The sequence below is a fragment of the Bufo gargarizans genome, chromosome 5, assembly GCF_014858855.1.
Source record: "Bufo gargarizans isolate SCDJY-AF-19 chromosome 5, ASM1485885v1, whole genome shotgun sequence".
Taxonomy (NCBI): Eukaryota; Metazoa; Chordata; class Amphibia; order Anura; family Bufonidae; genus Bufo; species Bufo gargarizans.
In genome coordinates this window covers 425,358,306-425,377,600 of record NC_058084.1, presented here as the reverse complement: position 1 = coordinate 425,377,600, position 19,295 = coordinate 425,358,306, and positions in this window count along the sequence as shown.

Here is a 19,295-nt window from a genome sequence, read left to right as displayed (position 1 = left end):
ACATGAAGCCAGATTGTCTGTTATGGGACCTCTCTCCTCTGCCTGGGTGCCGGGGCCTAAATATCTGAGAATGGACTGTTCCAGTGGTGGGTGACGTGAAGCCATATTCTCTGCTATGGGACCTCTGTCCAATTGATTTTGGTTAATTTTTATTTTTTTAATTTTAATTTTAATTCATTTCCCTATCCACATTTGTTTGCAGGGGATTTACCTACATGTTGCTGCCTTTTGCAGCCCTCTAGCCCTTTCCTGGGCTGTTTTACAGCCGTTTTAGTGCCGAAAAGTTCGGGTCCCCATTGACTTCAATGGGGTTCGGGTTCGGGACGAAGTTCGGATCGGGTTCGGATCCCGAACATTTTCGGGAAGTTCGGCTGAACTTCTCGAACCCGAACATCCAGGTGTTCGCTCAACTTTATTCACTATTATTCATCAAATAGGAGCAGTAAGCAGTCCAGGATCACAGTGGTTTGTACCACTAGAACTCAGCATTGACAGAGAAGCAGGGGAAAGGTTACACTGTCAGTTAGACTATGGGGCCACCTGCAACCTTATGACATACAAAGACTATTGCAAAATTGTTAAAGAAGGAAAGCCAACATTACAGAAGAGTAATGTCAAATTAAAATGGTACAATGATACCTATATGATACCTATGGGCCAATGTAATCTAAACTGTACATATAAAGATAAAACATATACACTGCAATTCCAAGCTGTCCAAGGTAAACACAAACCACTTCTCTCAGCAGAAACATGTCAGATAATGGGCCTACTTACACTGAATGTAGAACATAATGTATTATTACATGATAACCAGCAAACAACTACAACTTCACCCTTTTCTTATGAAATGATCACAACTGAATATAGAGACATTTTCAAAGGACTAGGGTGTCTACCTGGAGAGTATCACCTAGAAATAGATGAAGCAATACCTCCTGTTCAACACCAACCACGTAGAGTGCCGGCTCCACTTAAAGCAGACTTAAAGGCGAAAATAGAGAGATTAGAGACACTGGGAGTGATAAAAAAGGTCATAGAACCTACGACATGGATAAGTAGCATGGTTGCTGTTAAGAAACCAGGCAAGCTGCGAATATGCATTGATCCCAAAGACTTAAATAAAGCAATGCCCACTATAGAGGAAATCCTGCCAAGTTTAACAAATGCAAAAGTATTTTCTGTCTTGGATGCTAAGGATGGCTTCTGGCAAGTAAAACTGGACACTAAAAGCAGTTATCTCACTACATTCTGGACTCCCTTTGGGCATTACCGATGGCTACGCATGCCTTTTGGGATTGCTACTGCACCAGAAGAATATCAACGTAGACAACATGAAGCACTAGAAGACCTGCCCGGAGTGGAAATTATTGCAGATGATATATTGGTGTATGGCTGTGGTAACACTACAGAGGAGGCCACAAAGGATCATGACAAGAATTTGATTGGACTCTTAGAGAGAGCATGAAAGCTGAACCTAAAATTCAATAAAAAGAAGCTGAGATTGAGGCTATCTTCGGTACCATACATGGGACATTTACTCACAGCAGAAGGCCTGCGTCCTGATCCAGAAAAAGTCAGAGCAATTTTAGAGGTACCAAAGCCTGACAATGTACAAGCAGTTCAGAGACTACTAGGGTTTGTAAACTACCTTTCAAAATTCTTACCACATCTTTTGGATGTAAGTGAACCACTACGCAGACTGACAGACAAAGACAGCTTGTGGGCCTGGCAATCCAGCCATGATGAAGCCCTCAAGCAAATAAAAGATATTGTTACTAAACATCCAGTTTTGAGATACTACAATGTCAATGAAGAAGTAACAGTCCAATGTGATGCCAGTGAAAAAGGTCTTGGAGCAACACTTTGGCAAGGAGGTCAGCCAGTGACGTTTGCATCACGTACACTGTCTTCAACAGAACAAAGATATGCCCAGATTGAAAAGGAATGTCTTGCCATTGTATATGCATGCCAGAAGTTTAATCAGTACTTACATGGAAAAAATATTATTAACATTGAGACTGAGCATAAGCCACTAGAGAGCATTTAAAAAAAAAACTCTCCTAGTAGCACCAAAACGTCTACAGCGCATGATGCTACAGTTGCAAAAATACAACCTGAATGTGGTTTACAAAAAAAGGATCAGAGATGTATATTGCAGACTTCTTATCAAGAGCAGCATTACCTCACAAAACAATGGACAAGGACACCCCAGATTATGAGATTTTCTTGATGCAATCAGAGGATGCATTTTCTAAGGAACTGGAAGAGATAAACTTTGCAGAATATCTAAGAGTGTCTGATTTGCGCCTACAACAAATTCAGAAGTTCACAGAACAAGATGAAGTCTTGCAAGCATTAAAAACTACTGTTCTTACAGGATGGCCAGACCAGAAAGAAAAAATACAGATTTGTATCAGGGACTACTGTGGCTTTAGAGATGAGATAAGCATACAAAATGGAATTCTGTATAAAGGACACAGAGTCATCATACCAAAAAACATGCGCCCAGAAATGATAGCGAGGACTCATTCTAGCCACTTAGGAATAGAAGCATGCCTTCGCAAGGCCAAGGATGTCATCTTTTGGCCACACATGGGCCCAGAGATTATAGAGGCAATAAAGAACTGTAATACTTGCAATGAGTATATGCGTAAACAAACAAAAGAACCTCTGATGACTCACAAATTGCCCACTCTACCCTGGCGCAAACTAGGCAAGATTACCTAATAATTGTTGATTATTATTCAGATTTCTGGGAAATTTATTTAGTTTCTGATACCACCTCTAAAACAATTATAGATTGTTGCAAAGCACATTTTAGCAGACATGGAATCCCTGATTCTGTAATTACAGATAACGGACCACAGTTTGTCAGCTCAGAGTTTGCACGATTTTGTATAGAGTGGGAATTTGAACATCTTACATCATCCCCATATCACAGTCAGTCCAACGGTAAAGCTGACGCTACGGTAAAAATAGCAAAAACACTCATAAAGAAAGCTAAACGAGATGACAAGGATATCTGGAAAGCGGTTCTTGACTGGAGAAATACCCCATCAGAAGGCGCCAGCAGTAGTCCTGTACAACGGCTAATGTCAAGAAGGACCAGGACTTTACTTCCGACTGCTCAGAAACTGCTGTTTCCAAAGGTTATAAAAGGAGTGGTCGAGAACCTAACTGAAAGACGCAAAAAAGCAAAGGCATATTATGATAAAGGAGCCAAGGAACTTCCCGAACTAAGCATTGGTCAGCCAGTGCAAATACAACCATCGCCGTCGTCAACAGATGAAATTTGGCGACAAGGTATTTGTTTGGAGAAAGTTGCTCCACGATCTTATAAAGTGGAAGCAAATGGACAGTTGTATAGAAGGAATAGGAAGTTTCTGAGGACTGCGGATGACAAATCTGACATTGAAATAAGTGAAGTGATTACACCAGGTACATCTCCAGATGAGACAACTCCCAAAGAAACAGGGATGGATGATCTTATGCAACAATGTGAAGCTCCTGCCACACCAAGACGCACTAGAACTAGGGTTATTAGAACACCAACAAGATATAAGGATTTTGTATGCTAGATACATTATAAAAAACATTGTCACCTTTGGAATGTATTGTGGTATCCAATCATCTTATGTTATATATTACTTGATTTCACAAGAAAGGGAGGATGTTAGGAGTTATACATGTTAACATGTTTACTGCCACCTGTAGGCTATATAGATATGACAGTTTAAAACCTTTGTTATATTGTTTGTGTCTGAATAAAGTTGTTGTTGAAATACCTCACATCGCCTCAGGAAACAAGTATCCATGTGCTATGATCAACCACAAAAAAGAGTGCAAAGCACACCATTAATGAATCATAAAATGTAATATTTATTAATAACAATAGTTAAAAATGATATTCACAATACTGGCTTGTGAATGAGCAGGGACAAAAACACAGTTGCACGCCACCTCAATTGAGGACTCTCAGCTATAACAAGTTGCAACAGTGAAAACGACCTCTAAAGATGTTAATGACAAATCCAAATACAGGGTAGAGCGGTCAAGTTTATATAAAGTGCATGTGCTATGCCAGCATTTAGTAAACCTCAGGGGGCACGGGCAGGAGCAGCAATGTCTGCTTCTGCCCGTACTCCGTTCTCTGCAGCTCCATTGATAAAGTGCACAGTCTGTACACCGTATACTGCTGAGAAGTCAGCGGTGTGGAGAATATTGAATTTTAAGCGCACAGGGCTTTAGGAGGAAATATCTTTAGTAAAAATTCAAAATAAAAAAATTACGGTAAGTATATTAGAATAGTTATTATTAAGGCATTTGGGACATTAAAAAAAATCTGATTAAAAGTTGAATTACTCTTTAAATAAAAACACTTGCAATTTTGGCAGTACTAAACCTGTGACTTTTTATTTGCAGGTTTTATAAAATGTCTGGTAAACAGAAAAGTGGAAAAGAAAGACCCAGGCCTTATGGTCTGAGATTCAGATCTGAGTAGTAGTGTGAACATCCAGACAGTATGTGGTAGTTCTCCGTGGCTTCCCGAAGGCATCACATCATTATTCAGGACAAATAAGATGAGATTGTGGAATTGATGGCTCACTCCTCTAAATCACAGCAGAGTCTGTCACTGTGCCTTGGAGTCAGGGGTCACAGCATTCCCGTTCCTTCCCCGCCTCCTTCAAACCCCAGAAAAGCTTTTCAGTTGCACCATTCACTTCCCTCACCTAGTGGGGCGCCTCCATGTGCTATGGAACATAAAACTTATCAAACAAAGCCAGTCCACACTCAAAATGTAAATAATACCAATTTTATTGTATCACATAATTAAAATGATTTAAAAAGAATACAAGGAAAAGATGGCGGCATCACTGTTAAGGAGACACACCGGGCACAATATAATTAAACATTATACCGAGTAATATACATAATCATAAAGTGTAAGTGCACATAAATGCCAGCTGTCTGTAAAATTTGTCTTGTTTTTAAATGTCATGCAGGTCCGCGCACATGAAGTGGTATCACCAGATCCAGTTGCAAAATAGAACTGGCCAGCAATTGTAGCAAGACTGTCCTTCTCCCAGTCGCATTTGTGGCCACATCCACAACCAGTACAAGTGTCTTTGTCAATATCCTCATCAGAAACTTGTTCTCCTGCACAAACGACTCCTCTCACTTGTAAATGTAATACAGAAAAAATAGTCGGCACTACCTTAAAGGCGCTCTCCGCTTTTTATATATTGATGACCTATTCTTTATATTGATGACCTATATCCGATCGGCAGGGGGGGCATTTCTGGCATCCTCAACGATCAGCTGTTTTAAGAAAAAGCAACTCTCATATGAGTGCCGCCTTCTCTTCGTTATTTACCTGCTCGCAGTGGCCACTGCAGCAATGAGCAGGTGTAATTACAGCTTCTCTGCACAATTTACTTCTATGGGACGGCATCTTCCTGTTCAAGTGCATAGAATGGAGCCATCCTATTGAAATGAATGGGGACAGAGAAGCTGTAAATATACTGCTCACCATAACAGTTGCAACGGCAAGCAAACAAACAGTGAAGAGAAGGCAGCTCTTGTACAAGAGCTGCTTTCTCTTCAAACAGCTGATCTGCGGGGGTGCCAGCAGTCAGATCCCAGCCAATCTGTTATTAATAACCTATCCTAAGTATAGGTCATCAATACAAAGGACAACACTTTTAATGGTGTACAATTCAACATGTATAAAAGCCAATGCCGAAGCTATTCACATGAAGCTCTCTGAACAGATTCTATCCCTGCAAACTACAACATTCTAGGATCACTTTTGTGTGTCTATTACATGGGCTAGTAATCTGGGTGCCCCTTTACCTGAGGTCACAGAATTAAAGTGTTCCCTGATCTACTCAAATAGACATCTAATGGAACACGGTTTGCCCCCAATAAAGAACACTTTTTGGAAGCTTCCTATGAGACCTCAGAGTGTCATATACCAGTTTTCAGGCCAATTAGAACATATTTGATTTGTGTAGAAAGATTTGGCTACAAAACAATTTGCGGAATCAAATTTTAAGAAGTTCGCTCATCTCAAGTTTGATATTTGTCTATGAATTTAGTCATTTTCTGGGTCGAATGCAGGAGAATATCTAGGAAGAAGCTAGATACAAAATGTATCTATATAGCGCCAACTGCATTTTGTTCTTCTTCTTATCTCTCTGTCCAACTAGCAGAAAACACATGCTCAGTTCTGTCCTTCAACTACCACCTGAGCTGTGATAGGAAGAAAGCTGCAGCAGAAAGGAAACTCCCCCTTAGCTGCCAGCTTGAAATAAATCTAGCAGAGCAACTGGAGCAATGACTGGAGAGATGTCTGGATCAATATGAGTTACAGGGCTTGTAGCTTTGTTAGAAAAAGAGTGTCATGGTATATTATGTCTGATTTTCATTTTTCATATTAATCATGGGAAAACCCCTTTAAGCAATTCTTTGTAAGGCCATGATCACATTACATTACAGCTCTTTCCTGACTTACACGGTAAACATGTCAATAGGGTTACATTACCTGGATGTAGACCATTTGAGTGTCCTTTTAGTTTCCATCTGTCTAATATATGTCACTATACTGTTTAGCAAACAAATGTATTAAATGTATACATTATTTTACAATGTTATCCGTGTTACATAAACGTCATGGAGTATATGTTAAATGGAGGTCATAAACACGATGTGAACAGAGCCTTACTCTCACAATTATGAATTAATAAGACTAATCCAGTCCTATGGTGCATAGCACAAGCTAAAAAGCAATTTAATATGAAGCATCCCCCTATTTTGTGAGCAATTCTGACAAATATAAAAAAAAAGTGTTGGGCAGGGCTCCTTACCTTATCTTGAGGAGATATGCTCCGTGGTATGCCTTTTTGGATGAAGAGGATGAATGCAATTGATCTCAGCACAAGGCACAAGGAACAAAAACTAACATTTTATCACGTTTCTTTTCACTGTTGTGCTGTGATCTGAACCTATTTTTAATCAAAGAGTACGGAAGAATGTAGGTACTCACCACTTTATGCCGGGAACCTTGTTTTGGACCTAGTCATCTCATCATCACAATTTGGCCCTAGTCAGAGTTGCTCAGATTTCCATTTTTCGATTTTACTTCCAATGCATGATCTTCAAACACTGATTACTCACTTGCTGCTTAAAATCTCACCTTTTTACAGGTGCCATTAGAAAAAGATAATCATGGTGATATAGATAGATAGGTAGATAGTTATGAGATAGATAGATAGATTAGATATAGGCTTCATGCACACGGGCGTGCCGTTTTTTGCGGTCTGCAAACCGCGGATCCGCAAAAAATGGAATCCGCCCATGTTGCCTTCCGCAATTTGCAGAACGGAATGGGCGCCGGCAATATAAATGCCTATTCTTGTCTGCAAAGTGCGGACAAGAATAGGACATGGTATATTTTTTTAACTGGGCCGCGGAACGGAGCCACGGATGCAGACAGCACACGGAGTGCAGTCCGCATATTTTGCAGCCCCATTGAAGTGACGGCGGCTTGGATGCTGACCCAAACAACGGTCGTGTGCATGAGGCCATAGATGTATAAAATACTCCAGAAAAAATGAAGATGCTATTGAAATCCAGGTGCAAGTTTTAAAATAATTAATGTTAACCAGAATGTAATCATTTCGTTCTGTATTTCATTGGATTATGTTGACTTTTAATTTGATTGCCCTGCAGATGTGAGCTATGCTGATTGCTGATTCAGGTAACGATAAGCTTACTGCTAAAAACAGAACGTGAAAACTGAAGTTTCAACTGTTTCCAAAGTTAGTATTTATAAGTGGAAAAAAAATGACAAATGTCCATCATGTTATAAAGTTTGTCACTTTCATTTTAAAGTAAACACAATTGTAACTCCTTTAACAGCATCAGTCATCTTTTTTTTATTTTTAATCAATGGATATGAGTCCGATATTAGTTTCGGGTCAGATTCGGTCAATTTGGCCATCAGATTCTATTTGGTCCAAATATATTGAACCTAAATTGAAAGTACCCTGATTGCTCTGGAAAGCTGTGTATAATATTCTGAGGTCTCCAGGAATGTATCAGACCCTTGCAGACTCTTTAATGCCAAGAAAGAATTAGCAATGTCAAAGTGACTTTAGAAAATATACAGTAGCTGTAGGTAAACAGATAGTAGATGATGGCACCAAACAGCATGTTACAAATACAATGCACTGACAAACTTTAAAAAAATTAAAAAAACAGTCCAAAAATTAACCTTTTTTAGTGACAGATATCTTATTCTCTATCTTCAGTTCTGAAAGGGATGGCCACCACTTTGAGCAATTTCTATGGGACAAATCACTAAAGTTTCAGATTCTCCAAAATACATTTTTTTGGAGATATTCGTATTGAATTTGATTAGTGTACAGCCAATTTGCTCTTCTCTACTAATCAGTGCTTTACTGTAATATGGGAGGAATTGATTCAATTTAGTCTCCTAATTTTCTATTGTGCTTGTTTTTTAAAGAGAGAAAAACGGAGAACTTGTATTTAGGTCCCTTCATTTGCTATCGCTAATTTGATGACAGTGAGGTGCAGACCGCCTTATTCATGACTCTTCAGGAAATTATCACTAGTTCACCAGTAATTGTGAGACATGAAAGGGAATATGTAGCCTGCTAAATGTTGTCTAATAGATAGGTGGTGCTACAGACAATGGTTTTCGAACCACTGTGCCAACCAACCAATGTGGCATACTGCTGACTTATGGGGGCCTTAGAAACCAGTGTGAGGCACCAGAGGATCAGGGAAAACACAGACCGAACAAAATTTAGGTCAGGCATGCAGAGTACATGCAAACCTGAGAAACAGTCCAAGAGACAGGGCAGGTAGCACAGAGTCAGAATGCAGACAGCAGGCACAAGACAGAGCACAGGCAGACAAACAGATCAGGGTAGCAGGCACAGGTCAGATGGCAGACAGACAGACTCGGTTCAGAGACTGACAAATGGATTATAGCTTATTCACAGAATCCAGCAGACTAGGAATACCAGGCAGAACCTGTTGTTGAGGCCAGGAGTTGGACAAATAATATATAGAAGGGCTAATCAGCACCACACAGCCTATCACCTGCACACAGGGTGAAAGGTCTACACTGCCGCAGATTGTTGTGAGGTACAATGAATAAACCCTAATTAAAGGGAGCCTGTCATGTGGATATTTGATTATAATCTAACTAATTATATACAATCATTAACTACTAAAAAGTACCTTAGATGTATTCACTTACTGGTGTGACAGATGGTTACCTCATAATATACACACAAAGATGCCGCATGCTAATGAGCTGATTTGAGTCCAGCGTGATGTCATTGAGTCCAGCGTATATTTAATTCAGAGCTATAGCCACTCCCCTGCCTACCTGCTGCTGATTCATATGGAAACAAACTGTCACTCAGCAGCAGGTGGGCGGGGAGAGTCAGGAGCTCATGAATATTCATGACTCATTATTATCAGCTGGAGCTTTTCAATACAAGATGTTGGCAGATTGACTGGCTCAATTAAAGAAAGTGACACAACATTTTGCTAAGAGAATCAGTCACTTATTTATGTTGCCCTTAGTTAGGACACCATAAAACTGGTGACAGGTTCCCTTTAAACACAGAAAAGAGACATGTAGCAGGTTGCTTGCATATAGAATGTCTACCCCTGGTCTAAAAGTTGAAGCTGTAGGCTTTAGGTGGGAAAAAGGGCATGGCTTAAGGTGCAATAATGCGTGGCAAAATTTTGACCTAAAATTCTAACACAAGGTAAGACAACTAATAACTGGTGTAAAGTTAGAAAGAAGTGACACTACAAGTCTTATTCGTAGATTTATGAAAACTTGTGTAAAGGAAAATTTACTTAGTTGCCCATAGCAACCAATCTGATGTCACCTTACATTTTTCAGAGCTTCTTTAAATATATGGGTAAAACATGCAACTGCAATGGTTTCAGCTCCCATGTCTCTGAAAAATTGAATGTTCAAACTTGAGACACTAGAAAAACTCATAAAGTTCCAAGCATTTGAACATGGATGTAACTATACTGGGTCTAGAAGGAACACTAATACCAAGGCCATGAAGGGGCCAGAATGGTGTTTGTCCATATGAAGAAACCAGTCCTGTACATGATGTGTGATTATTGGGTGGCCCTATAACAAAATGTGCATTACGCTTCAAATTGCACCTCTGGATTTGAACTTGACTGTATTGTTGATTATACAGAAAAAAAAAAACATAACAAAGAATACATGTTAGGTTTGATATAATCATCGAAACTGGATGAACAAGGAATGAAGCTATTATATGTCTCTAAATTCACCTAATTAATTGTGAAGGACATTTGTTTAACAAGTTTCTGTTGAAGCACTTTTACCTGATTGAAAATGGCATGTGTGACATCCAGCAGTCATCATATCATATTGCTTACAGATTGGTCTTGCTATCAGTAAGATGACAGCAATATGACAGCTCAAATCATTTAATGAGAAGTTTATTAAAAAATCTTGAACGGATAATCAACTGTAGATTAGCTGCGATGTTTGTAAGCAGGTAATTAAAAAAACTTTCACAAGTATGGAGACATTTTTTACATCTTCCATCAGGTTAACCCTTCTGATGGTTCTTCATATGCAGATTTTTTTTATGACCTTGTCTGATCAAAATTTGTAAAGCCTTAGACCTTGTTACTTTAAAATAAAGTCAGTCTTTCATTGAGTGTAGTCAGTTGAGACATTTTCTTTTATGTAGCTTTATTATCAAAATATAATGATAAACAGGCAGATTGTCCAATAAAAATAGAATAAAAGTGGAACACTTCAATTTTAAGGGTAGTACATCTCATCCAGAACCCCCTAGGAACTGATATGCTAAAAATGAAAACAAGGCCAATGGTTAGATAGATGATAGATAGATAGATAGATAGAAATATTTCCCAACATCTGTTTAAGGTTTGATTCAGTCAAATCAGCTCTCTGATTCAATTCAGTCTAAATACATTTGTCCCAAAAAAGACACTCTGTATCCAACCCCTTTCAAGCTCTTTAATGCCAAGACTGCATTAGGGTACTTTCCCACTAGCGTTGTTTGAATCCGTCGCTGGAACTGCCCGCTGGATCCGGAAAAATGTGTGAAAACGGATTACATTTGAATCCTTTGATTCTGATCACAATGAAAAAATGCATTGGAAAAAACAGATCTGCTATTTATGGAAATTTTTCGGGTTTAACATAAAAAAGCCAGATCCGGTTTGACAGAACACACGGCATTAATTAATATGCTACAGTTTTCTGAACAGCCTGATCAGTAAAAAAGACTGAACGGATTGCTCTCCATTCAGAATGCATAGGGATAAAACTGATCAGTTATTCTCTGGATTTGAGCCCCTAGGACAGAACTCAGCGCCGGAAAAAAAACCTCTAGTGTGAAAGTACCCTTACGCTGGGTTCAGACCTGAGCGTTCGGGATGGAGCGCTTTGTATGCGCGATTGTACCGGCGTTTGCAATCGCGCATACAGAGACAAGCGAAATCTATGTACGGGAACGCGGGACAAGACACCCCAAAGAAGCTCATGTACTTCTTGGGGCATCGGGCGTTTTACAGCGCGATCGTATGCGCTGTAAAACGCTCAGGTGAGAACCATTCCCATAGGGAATCATTGGTTCTTGCCTGTTGAGCGTTTTACAGCGCGTAGGAACGCGCTGTAAAACGCTCAGGTGTGAACCCAGCCTCAGTAATTTCAAAGCGACGCTGGTAACATGCACTGCACTGTCCTATATATTTTTTTTAAGTAAACTGTCCAAAAATGATCCCTTTTTGGTTACAAATGCCGCCTTCTCTACTTTCAGACCTGTAAAGTGGTAGACACCATTTTAAGCCATTTGTACAGGACAACTCTCAAAAGCTTTGGATTCACAAAAATGAGAACCTTCGTAATGAACTCGATTCATGTAGAATCAATTCACTCATCTCTACTTCTGACCTCGTAGCACAAGCACAGGAGGTTCTGGCTATCTCCACTCAATTGATACTTATGCCCTTACCCAAGATATCATCCACCATACCAGTAGCTGCCATGACATGCACAGTAGGTCAATCAGGGTTTGGGCCATCCTACTCTTTAAGCAGGTGCAGCACCAGTTATGGAGTTCTTTATGATAAGCTGGATCTGCATTGGGTGAGCCCATAATAGTTTTTTTTAATTAACACATACGATAGCACTATGGTTTTATAATGTAATTAAAGAATGATGCACTTGGACCTAATACAGACTGTCACGAAGATTGTCATTTGGGCCATGCATCTTATTATCACTGGTTTGGTATATGTATCACCTATGTACAGTAAGTGAGGCCGGACTAAAAGCGGAGCTAAGGGGAGGCCAGCATGACGCTGGTTTGGTTGGCGAGGAGTCAGGCGGTGGAAGGGTTAATTAGGTTTGCAGCCGGGAGATGGAGGGGTTGCCGGGGTAACAGAAGGGGGTGTGGTGAGGGGTATATATAGTATGGGGGGAGAGGGGTTCGGGGTGCCATTTTGTTTGGGCGGTTTAGCCAACTGACGTACCTGACTCTTCACCATGTCGGTGGAAGAAATGCTGGCGCAGATCAGGATGGAGGCGGAGGCCCGGGGACCCGACTGGTTGAGGGAGCAGTTAGGAGGCCTGCTTCAGGGACCCCCAGTGGCGGCGGTGATTCCTGAGGACGGGGCTAGACGGCCGCGGCGGGCCCGACCGCCGGCGCGCTTAAGCCCGGATTAAACCCCACGGGTCAGACGCCGATTGCGGAGCCCCTCCGGGGACCCTTCACGGCGGGGAGCGGCGCAGCAGGCTTCTGTCAGGCGTCCCCGCCGTGGGAGGAATCCAGTGCAGCGGCGGGCCCATGAGCAGAGCGGGGATGCAACCCCCCTCCCCCCGCTCTCTGCAGCAGCGTCGGCCGGAACGGGACCAGGGTCTGCGGTTTCCCCCAGTGTGTCCGGGGGGGGGGGCGCTCAGCGTGGGAGAGGGTCCGCTGTCGTACGGGCTGTGCAGGAGGCTCCCCAGGATTTGCACAGGCCCCATGCTTCCAGTGATTTCGGAGATGGCCACGCCCCCCATTTGACTGTTGCCATGCCAGGCAGAAGCTGGAGGGATGCTGAGGGAGAAGTAACAGTGCGGCCTGAAGACAGATGCAGCGCGGCAAGTACATCTGCGGAACGTCCTGTTGGTGAAATGGAGCGTCTGGATGCCGGATTAGCGGCGGCGGGATTCACAGCACCCGCGCGCCCTGGTGAGATATCATGGGGTCCCTTTTTGTCTTTACTGGGCTGTCCGGGGGGCGTCGGGGGGGCAGGACGGCCAGAGGAGGTGGGTAGGAGCCTGGGTAAGATCTTGGGTGGACTAGCTGGGTGGTTGTCGGGGGTCGGGGCGGGAGGAGCATCGCCGCTGCCGGCTTGGGGTGTGGGGCCTGGGGCCGGGGGGACGGACACGGGGGCGAGTTCGGTGTCAGTGGGGTCGGCGTCAGTGCAAACTCAGGCTGGGGGTGAGGAGGATAGGCCGAGAGTGGATGACGGTGCACGGGGTGAGGTGTACGTGTGTTTTGAGGGTCCTTTAGGGGCGCACTTAAAACAGGAGGTTAGGGAACGGATCTGGAGGGGGGAGTATGTGGAAATATTTTCCCTGCTCCCGTTGGAAAGGTTTCAGCTAGATAAGGTAAGGAAGGATGAGGGTAAAAAAGAGGAGGATGAGAAGCGGCGCTACCGCTTGATTCCGCGTACGTTTGCTAACTGGTTACAGGCGTTCGCAATTTTGGCTAGCGTCATTGGTGAAAAGGCGCCGGAATGTTGTTCGGCGCTGTTTTGTTATATGGACGCGATTGGGGAGGCATACCGGGTTTATGGGGGTACGGGTTGGCTCCGATATGACGAGCAATTCCGTCAGAGGAAGGCGGTCCGGCCTAACATACGGTGGGACCACAAGGATATTGGGCTGTGGTTAAGGGTAACAGCCCCGGTACGGTCTGGGCAGCCCTTTCGGGGGGAGTCGGGGGGGTCAGGTCAGGGGAATTTCGCGGCAGCTTCAGCAAGAGGGTTGTGTTTCTTGTTTAATGACGGAAACTGTAAATTTGGTGCAAAGTGTAAGTTCAAGCACGAGTGTACCAATTGTGGAGGGTCTCATGGAGCGAATCGATGCTTTAGGGGAGGCCGGCAGAGAGGGGGGGACAATTTTGGAAAAGGGTCTGACGCCGGTGCAAGTGGAAAGGATGGCACGGTTTCTAAATAGGTACCCGCGGCGGGAGGCGGCGAGGTTGCTGGCTGACGGTTTTCGAGTGGGTTTTGTTATTCCGTCAGTTTCGGGGCAGGGGTATGGGGTGCATAAGAATTTGAGGTCAGCTTTAGAGCATCGGGAGGTAGTTTCTGAGAAATTGGCCAAGGAAGTGATGTTGGGTAGAATGGCGGGGCCGTTTCCCGTTCCGCCGTTGGTGAACCTGAGGGTGTCACCGTTAGGGGTGGTTCCCAAGAAAGAGCCGAATAAGTTTCGGCTTATTCATCATCTTTCTTTTCCAAAGGGGACGTCGGTCAATGACGGGATAGATCCTGAATTATGTTCGGTGAGTTATACGTCATTTGATGCGGCTGTGGATTGGGTGCGTAAGTTGGGCCCGGGAACGTTGCTGGCAAAAATAGATATTGAGGCGGCGTTCCGTTTGTTACCGGTGCATCCGGAGAGCATGCACCTGTTGGGCTGTTGTTGGGAGGGGAGTTATTTTGTGGATAGGTGTTTGCCGATGGGGTGCTCCTTGTCGTGCGCCTATTTTGAGGCATTTAGTTCGTTTCTTGAATGGGTGATAGTTGAGGTGTCCGGTTGCTCTTCAATTATTCATTATTTAGATGATTTTTTGTGTCTAGGCCCGGCAGGTTCGGGGGTGTGTTCGTTGCTGTTGCACACGGTGCAGGCAGTTTTTGGTGAGTTCGGGGTTCCGTTGGCGGAGGGGAAGACCGAGGGGCCAGGTACTGAGTTGTGTTTTTTGGGGATTGTTATTGACACGGTGAGAATGGAATGCAGGTTGCCGGAAGATAAGTTGGTGAATTTGAGATTGGTAGTCGGTAGGGCAAAACGGGTGGAAAAAATTAGGTTGAGGGATTTACAGTCTTTGTTGGGTAAACTTAACTTTGCATGCAGGATTATGCCAATGGGGAGGATTTTTTGCAGGCGTTTGGCTCTCGCGACTGCAGGGGTTAGGTCTCCTCATCATTTTATTCGGCTGGGTAAGGAGTTACGGGGAGATCTGGAGGTGTGGGCACAGTTTTTGGAGTTGTATAACGGGAAGACGTTGGTGATGGGGGGGGTTGTGAGTAATGTTGATTTTGAGCTGTTTTCGGATGCGGCTGGGGGGGTTGGTTTTGGGGTGTACTGTCAGGGCAAATGGTGCGCGGAAAAGTGGCCGAACTCTTGGGTTGCTAAGGGTTGGGTCAGGAATTTGGCGTTGCTTGAATTGTTTCCAATTGTAGTGGCGGTGGTGCTGTGGGGGGAGAAATTTGCGAACAAAAAAGTGCGGTTCCATTGTGACAATATGGGAGTGGTGCAAGCAATTAATAGTCTTTCCGCGTCATCTCCGCCGGTTGTGAAGCTGTTGCAGTTTTTAGTGCTTAAATGTTTGTCCATCAATGCTTGGATTGTGGCGGTCCATGTCCCGGGAGTTTCTAACTGTATTGCGGATGCCCTTTCTCGTTTTCAGTTGGATCGGTTTCATCAGCTGGTTCCGGAGGCGGAGGCCGAGGGGTTGGATTGTCCAGCATGTCTGTGGGAAATCTTGGAGGAACGGTAATGGGGCTGGTTCGGGCTTCCTTGTGTCCTGGCACCTGGGCTGCGTATGGTAAGGCATGGGAGGATTGGGAGAGTTGGTGTGTGCAGTTAGGTTTACAGGAAGGGGACTGGGAGATGGCGTTATTGTTATTTTTGGGTCACATTAGGGAGGAAGGTTGGTCTGTTGCACGGTTGAATAGGTGTGTGGCAGGGTTGGCCTTCGGGTTTCGGTTGAGGGGTTATTCGGATTTTACAAAAACGTTTTTGGTGAGACAACTATTGAAGGGGTGGAGGAGGGACAAACGGGTGGAGGATGCTAGAAGACCAGTGTCTTTTCAGTTGTTGATTGATATGGGGGCTCAGTTGGAGGCAGTTTGCAGGTCTAGATGGGAGGTTTGCTTATTTAAAGCGGCTTTTTCTTTAGCTTTTTTTGGGGCATTTCGGTTAGGGGAATTGGTAAGCAGTAGTGTATCGAGGGCAGGGGGTTTGCGGTTGGAGGATGTGGATTTGTATGTGGATCGGGTGGAAATCCGTATACGGAAGTCGAAAACGGACTGTGAGGGCAGGGGAAGGCGGTTGTCTCTGTTTGAGGTTCCGGGATGTCCGCTTTGTCCGATCAGGTGTTTGCGGGAGTACGCTGGGGGGAGGGGCATAGGTATTGAGCCTTTTCTGAGACACGAAGACGGGTCATTCCTGTCTCGTTTTCAATTCTTGGCAATTTTTAAGCGGTGCTTGAAATTGTTGGGGATGGATGCGGTAGGTTATACGGGGCACTCTTTCAGGATTGGCGCTGCGACAGAGGCGGCAAGATGGGGATTGAGTGAGGAGGTGATAAAGAAGATAGGGCGTTGGGAGTCTATCCGTTTTCGCTCGTATGTGAGGATTGGGAGATTGTGATGGGTGTAGGAGGTGTTTCGGTTGTTAATGCGGCTGTTTTTTGTTGTTGTTTCATTCTAGGTTCACAGGCGGCCTTGGTGTGGATACTTGGACACTCGTTCGTGTTTTGGGGGGCAATAAGAGCGGATGTCCGACAGAACGGGCGGCAATTGGGATTTGCACACAAGGTAGCGGTGTTGCGGTGGCTCGGGATGAGAGGTATGCTTTGGGGTGGGGTTTTGAGGGAGGTGCATAGGTTTGTGCGCTTGGATCGCCCCCCAGACGTTTTGGTATTACACGTTGGGGGGAATGATTTGGGTTCGCGGCCGTTCAGGGAATTGATTAGAGATATTAAATTTGACCTACTGAGGTTATGGGCTTTGTTTCCAGGCATGATTGCGGTTTGGTCCGATATTGTGCCTAGGAGGACGTGGAGGGGTGCGCGGTCTGTGGATAGGTTAAACAAGGCCCGCATTAAGGTAAACAGGGTGGTCGGCAGGTTTATGGCTAGGAACGGGGCGGTTGCGGTGCGGCATGCTGAGCTTGAGGATGGTGTGGGCGAGTTTTGGAGGGCTGATGGGGTGCACCTTAATGCGGTGGGAATTGATTTATGGGCGTTAGGAATCCAGACTGGTATTGAGGTGGCTCTGAGGATGTGGCGGAGCGCGCATTCTTAAGGTGGTCAAGTTGCGCGCTGTTGGCAGTAGGAGGTCCTAGAAGTTGGTGGATATGGTGTTAGTGGAGAATGGGAGGGCCCCCACGGGTGGGGCTGGACTCTCATCGGTTATCAGGAATCGAGGATTAGGCGCCCATCACCTGGTGCCTCCGAGCTGGCGTTCATCGGCTGGGGGCAAGATGGAGTTGCCATTTGGTTTGGTAATTTATCTTATGTGGGCTTCTAGGACTTCCCTCGTCATTTACTTGGTATTGGAGTTAATGTTAAATTATTCATGTGCTGTTATGTTATGTAATAAAACGGCTGCTGTGGCCGAATTTAATCCGATTCTTGAGTCTGACTCTGATTTGGTAAACGGGGGGTTGGTAAGAGGGGTAAGGATAGGAAGACCCGAGCAGTCTAACCAATACCCTAGTCATGCAATTAGTATGATGATATTTTATGATAACTGATTACTGATGGTGTAAATTTAACTATATTTTATGCTGTAGTTAAACTAACTGCTCATACCATTGTACTGCTCGAAAAAGGCCGTGGAGCAGCCCTAAGATGTCACCTCTTTATGGAGGAATAAAGGTATAATTTTGTCACCTTTGCCTGCTGGAGTGCTGCCATTGCTTTTGATTTACTAGATAGTAGATTCATTTCCAGGCAGGTCGCATGGGATATCTTATGCTCTGTCCATGTGTTTGCTGATTCAGTACCTTGTTCCTGACTATTGTTTTCTAATAATGTATCCTGGGACTTGTTGTCCTCTGTTGTTGTTTGTTTTTTTTGTCAGCACTGAAGTTTGTCCGGTTGCTGAGTTCATTTTTGATCTTTTTCGCTGTCTTGCAAAATTTTTTGTCAGAGCAGGGTCAGAGTCTCTATTTCAGTTCATTGTCATCCATCAGATCTCAATCTGTAAGTCATCACCATCTGCAGAAACAGTTGTGGAAACCATGGAACCGCCGACAGTATTGCTGCCAGTCCCTTTAAACATCACTAGGGCCTGTAAGAACAGCGCATGATGTCACCATGCACAACGTCCAGGGCTTTACAGAAGGCAGGAGATGGAGCCCAGGAATAGCGAATGTGGGAGCGGAGGTAGGGAGCTTTCTGCACATCAGCCCAGGCCCCAGACCGTAGTGGTTAGGTGTTCGGCTCTGCTTTCGTAGAGCTATACGATTGCAGTCTGCTGCACACTGCCTACACAAATATGAGGGCTGCTGGACTGCTGGTACTAGTCTGGTGCGCCCTTCCCCTGTGCCACAAATATAAATATCATCTTATTGGAGCAGGCTGCAGCATACTGCTATCAGCATTCATTTTGGGGCTCAAGGGCAGGCTACAGCATACTAGTACCAGCATTCATATTAATATTTATTGGGGCATGTGGTCAGGCTGCAGCATACTATTACCAGCATTCATATTGTCACTATGAATGCTGGTACTAGTATGCTGCAGCCTGATACAGTGCCCCAATACATATCAATATAATTGCTGTCAGAAGTATATTGCTGCAACCTGCCTCTATGGCCCAATATTAATATGAAATATGCCTGGTACTAGTCTGTTGCTCCTGTGTGCGGCACATGGGCAGTAGACTAGTACCAGGCTGTTCATAACCGTTCATATTAATATTGGGGCATCCAGGCACACAATATACCCTAATATTAATAAGGACAGTTCAGTCTGGTACTAGTCTTATAGGTAGATATTGTATTTTTATAAACAAAAAATTTCTTTCATTAGGGCCCCCAAGACACAACTTTGCCTGGGGCCCCAGAAATGCCAAGAACGCCCCTGTTTCTTGCACTTGTCCAATTGTTGGTCAATTCAGCCATATTGTAATTCCTGAGGATTTCTGAGTACGAAGAGGCACTGTTAGTCAGGGGTGTAGCGGGGAGCAGCTGGGGCAGTGCCCTGGGCGCAGAGGCT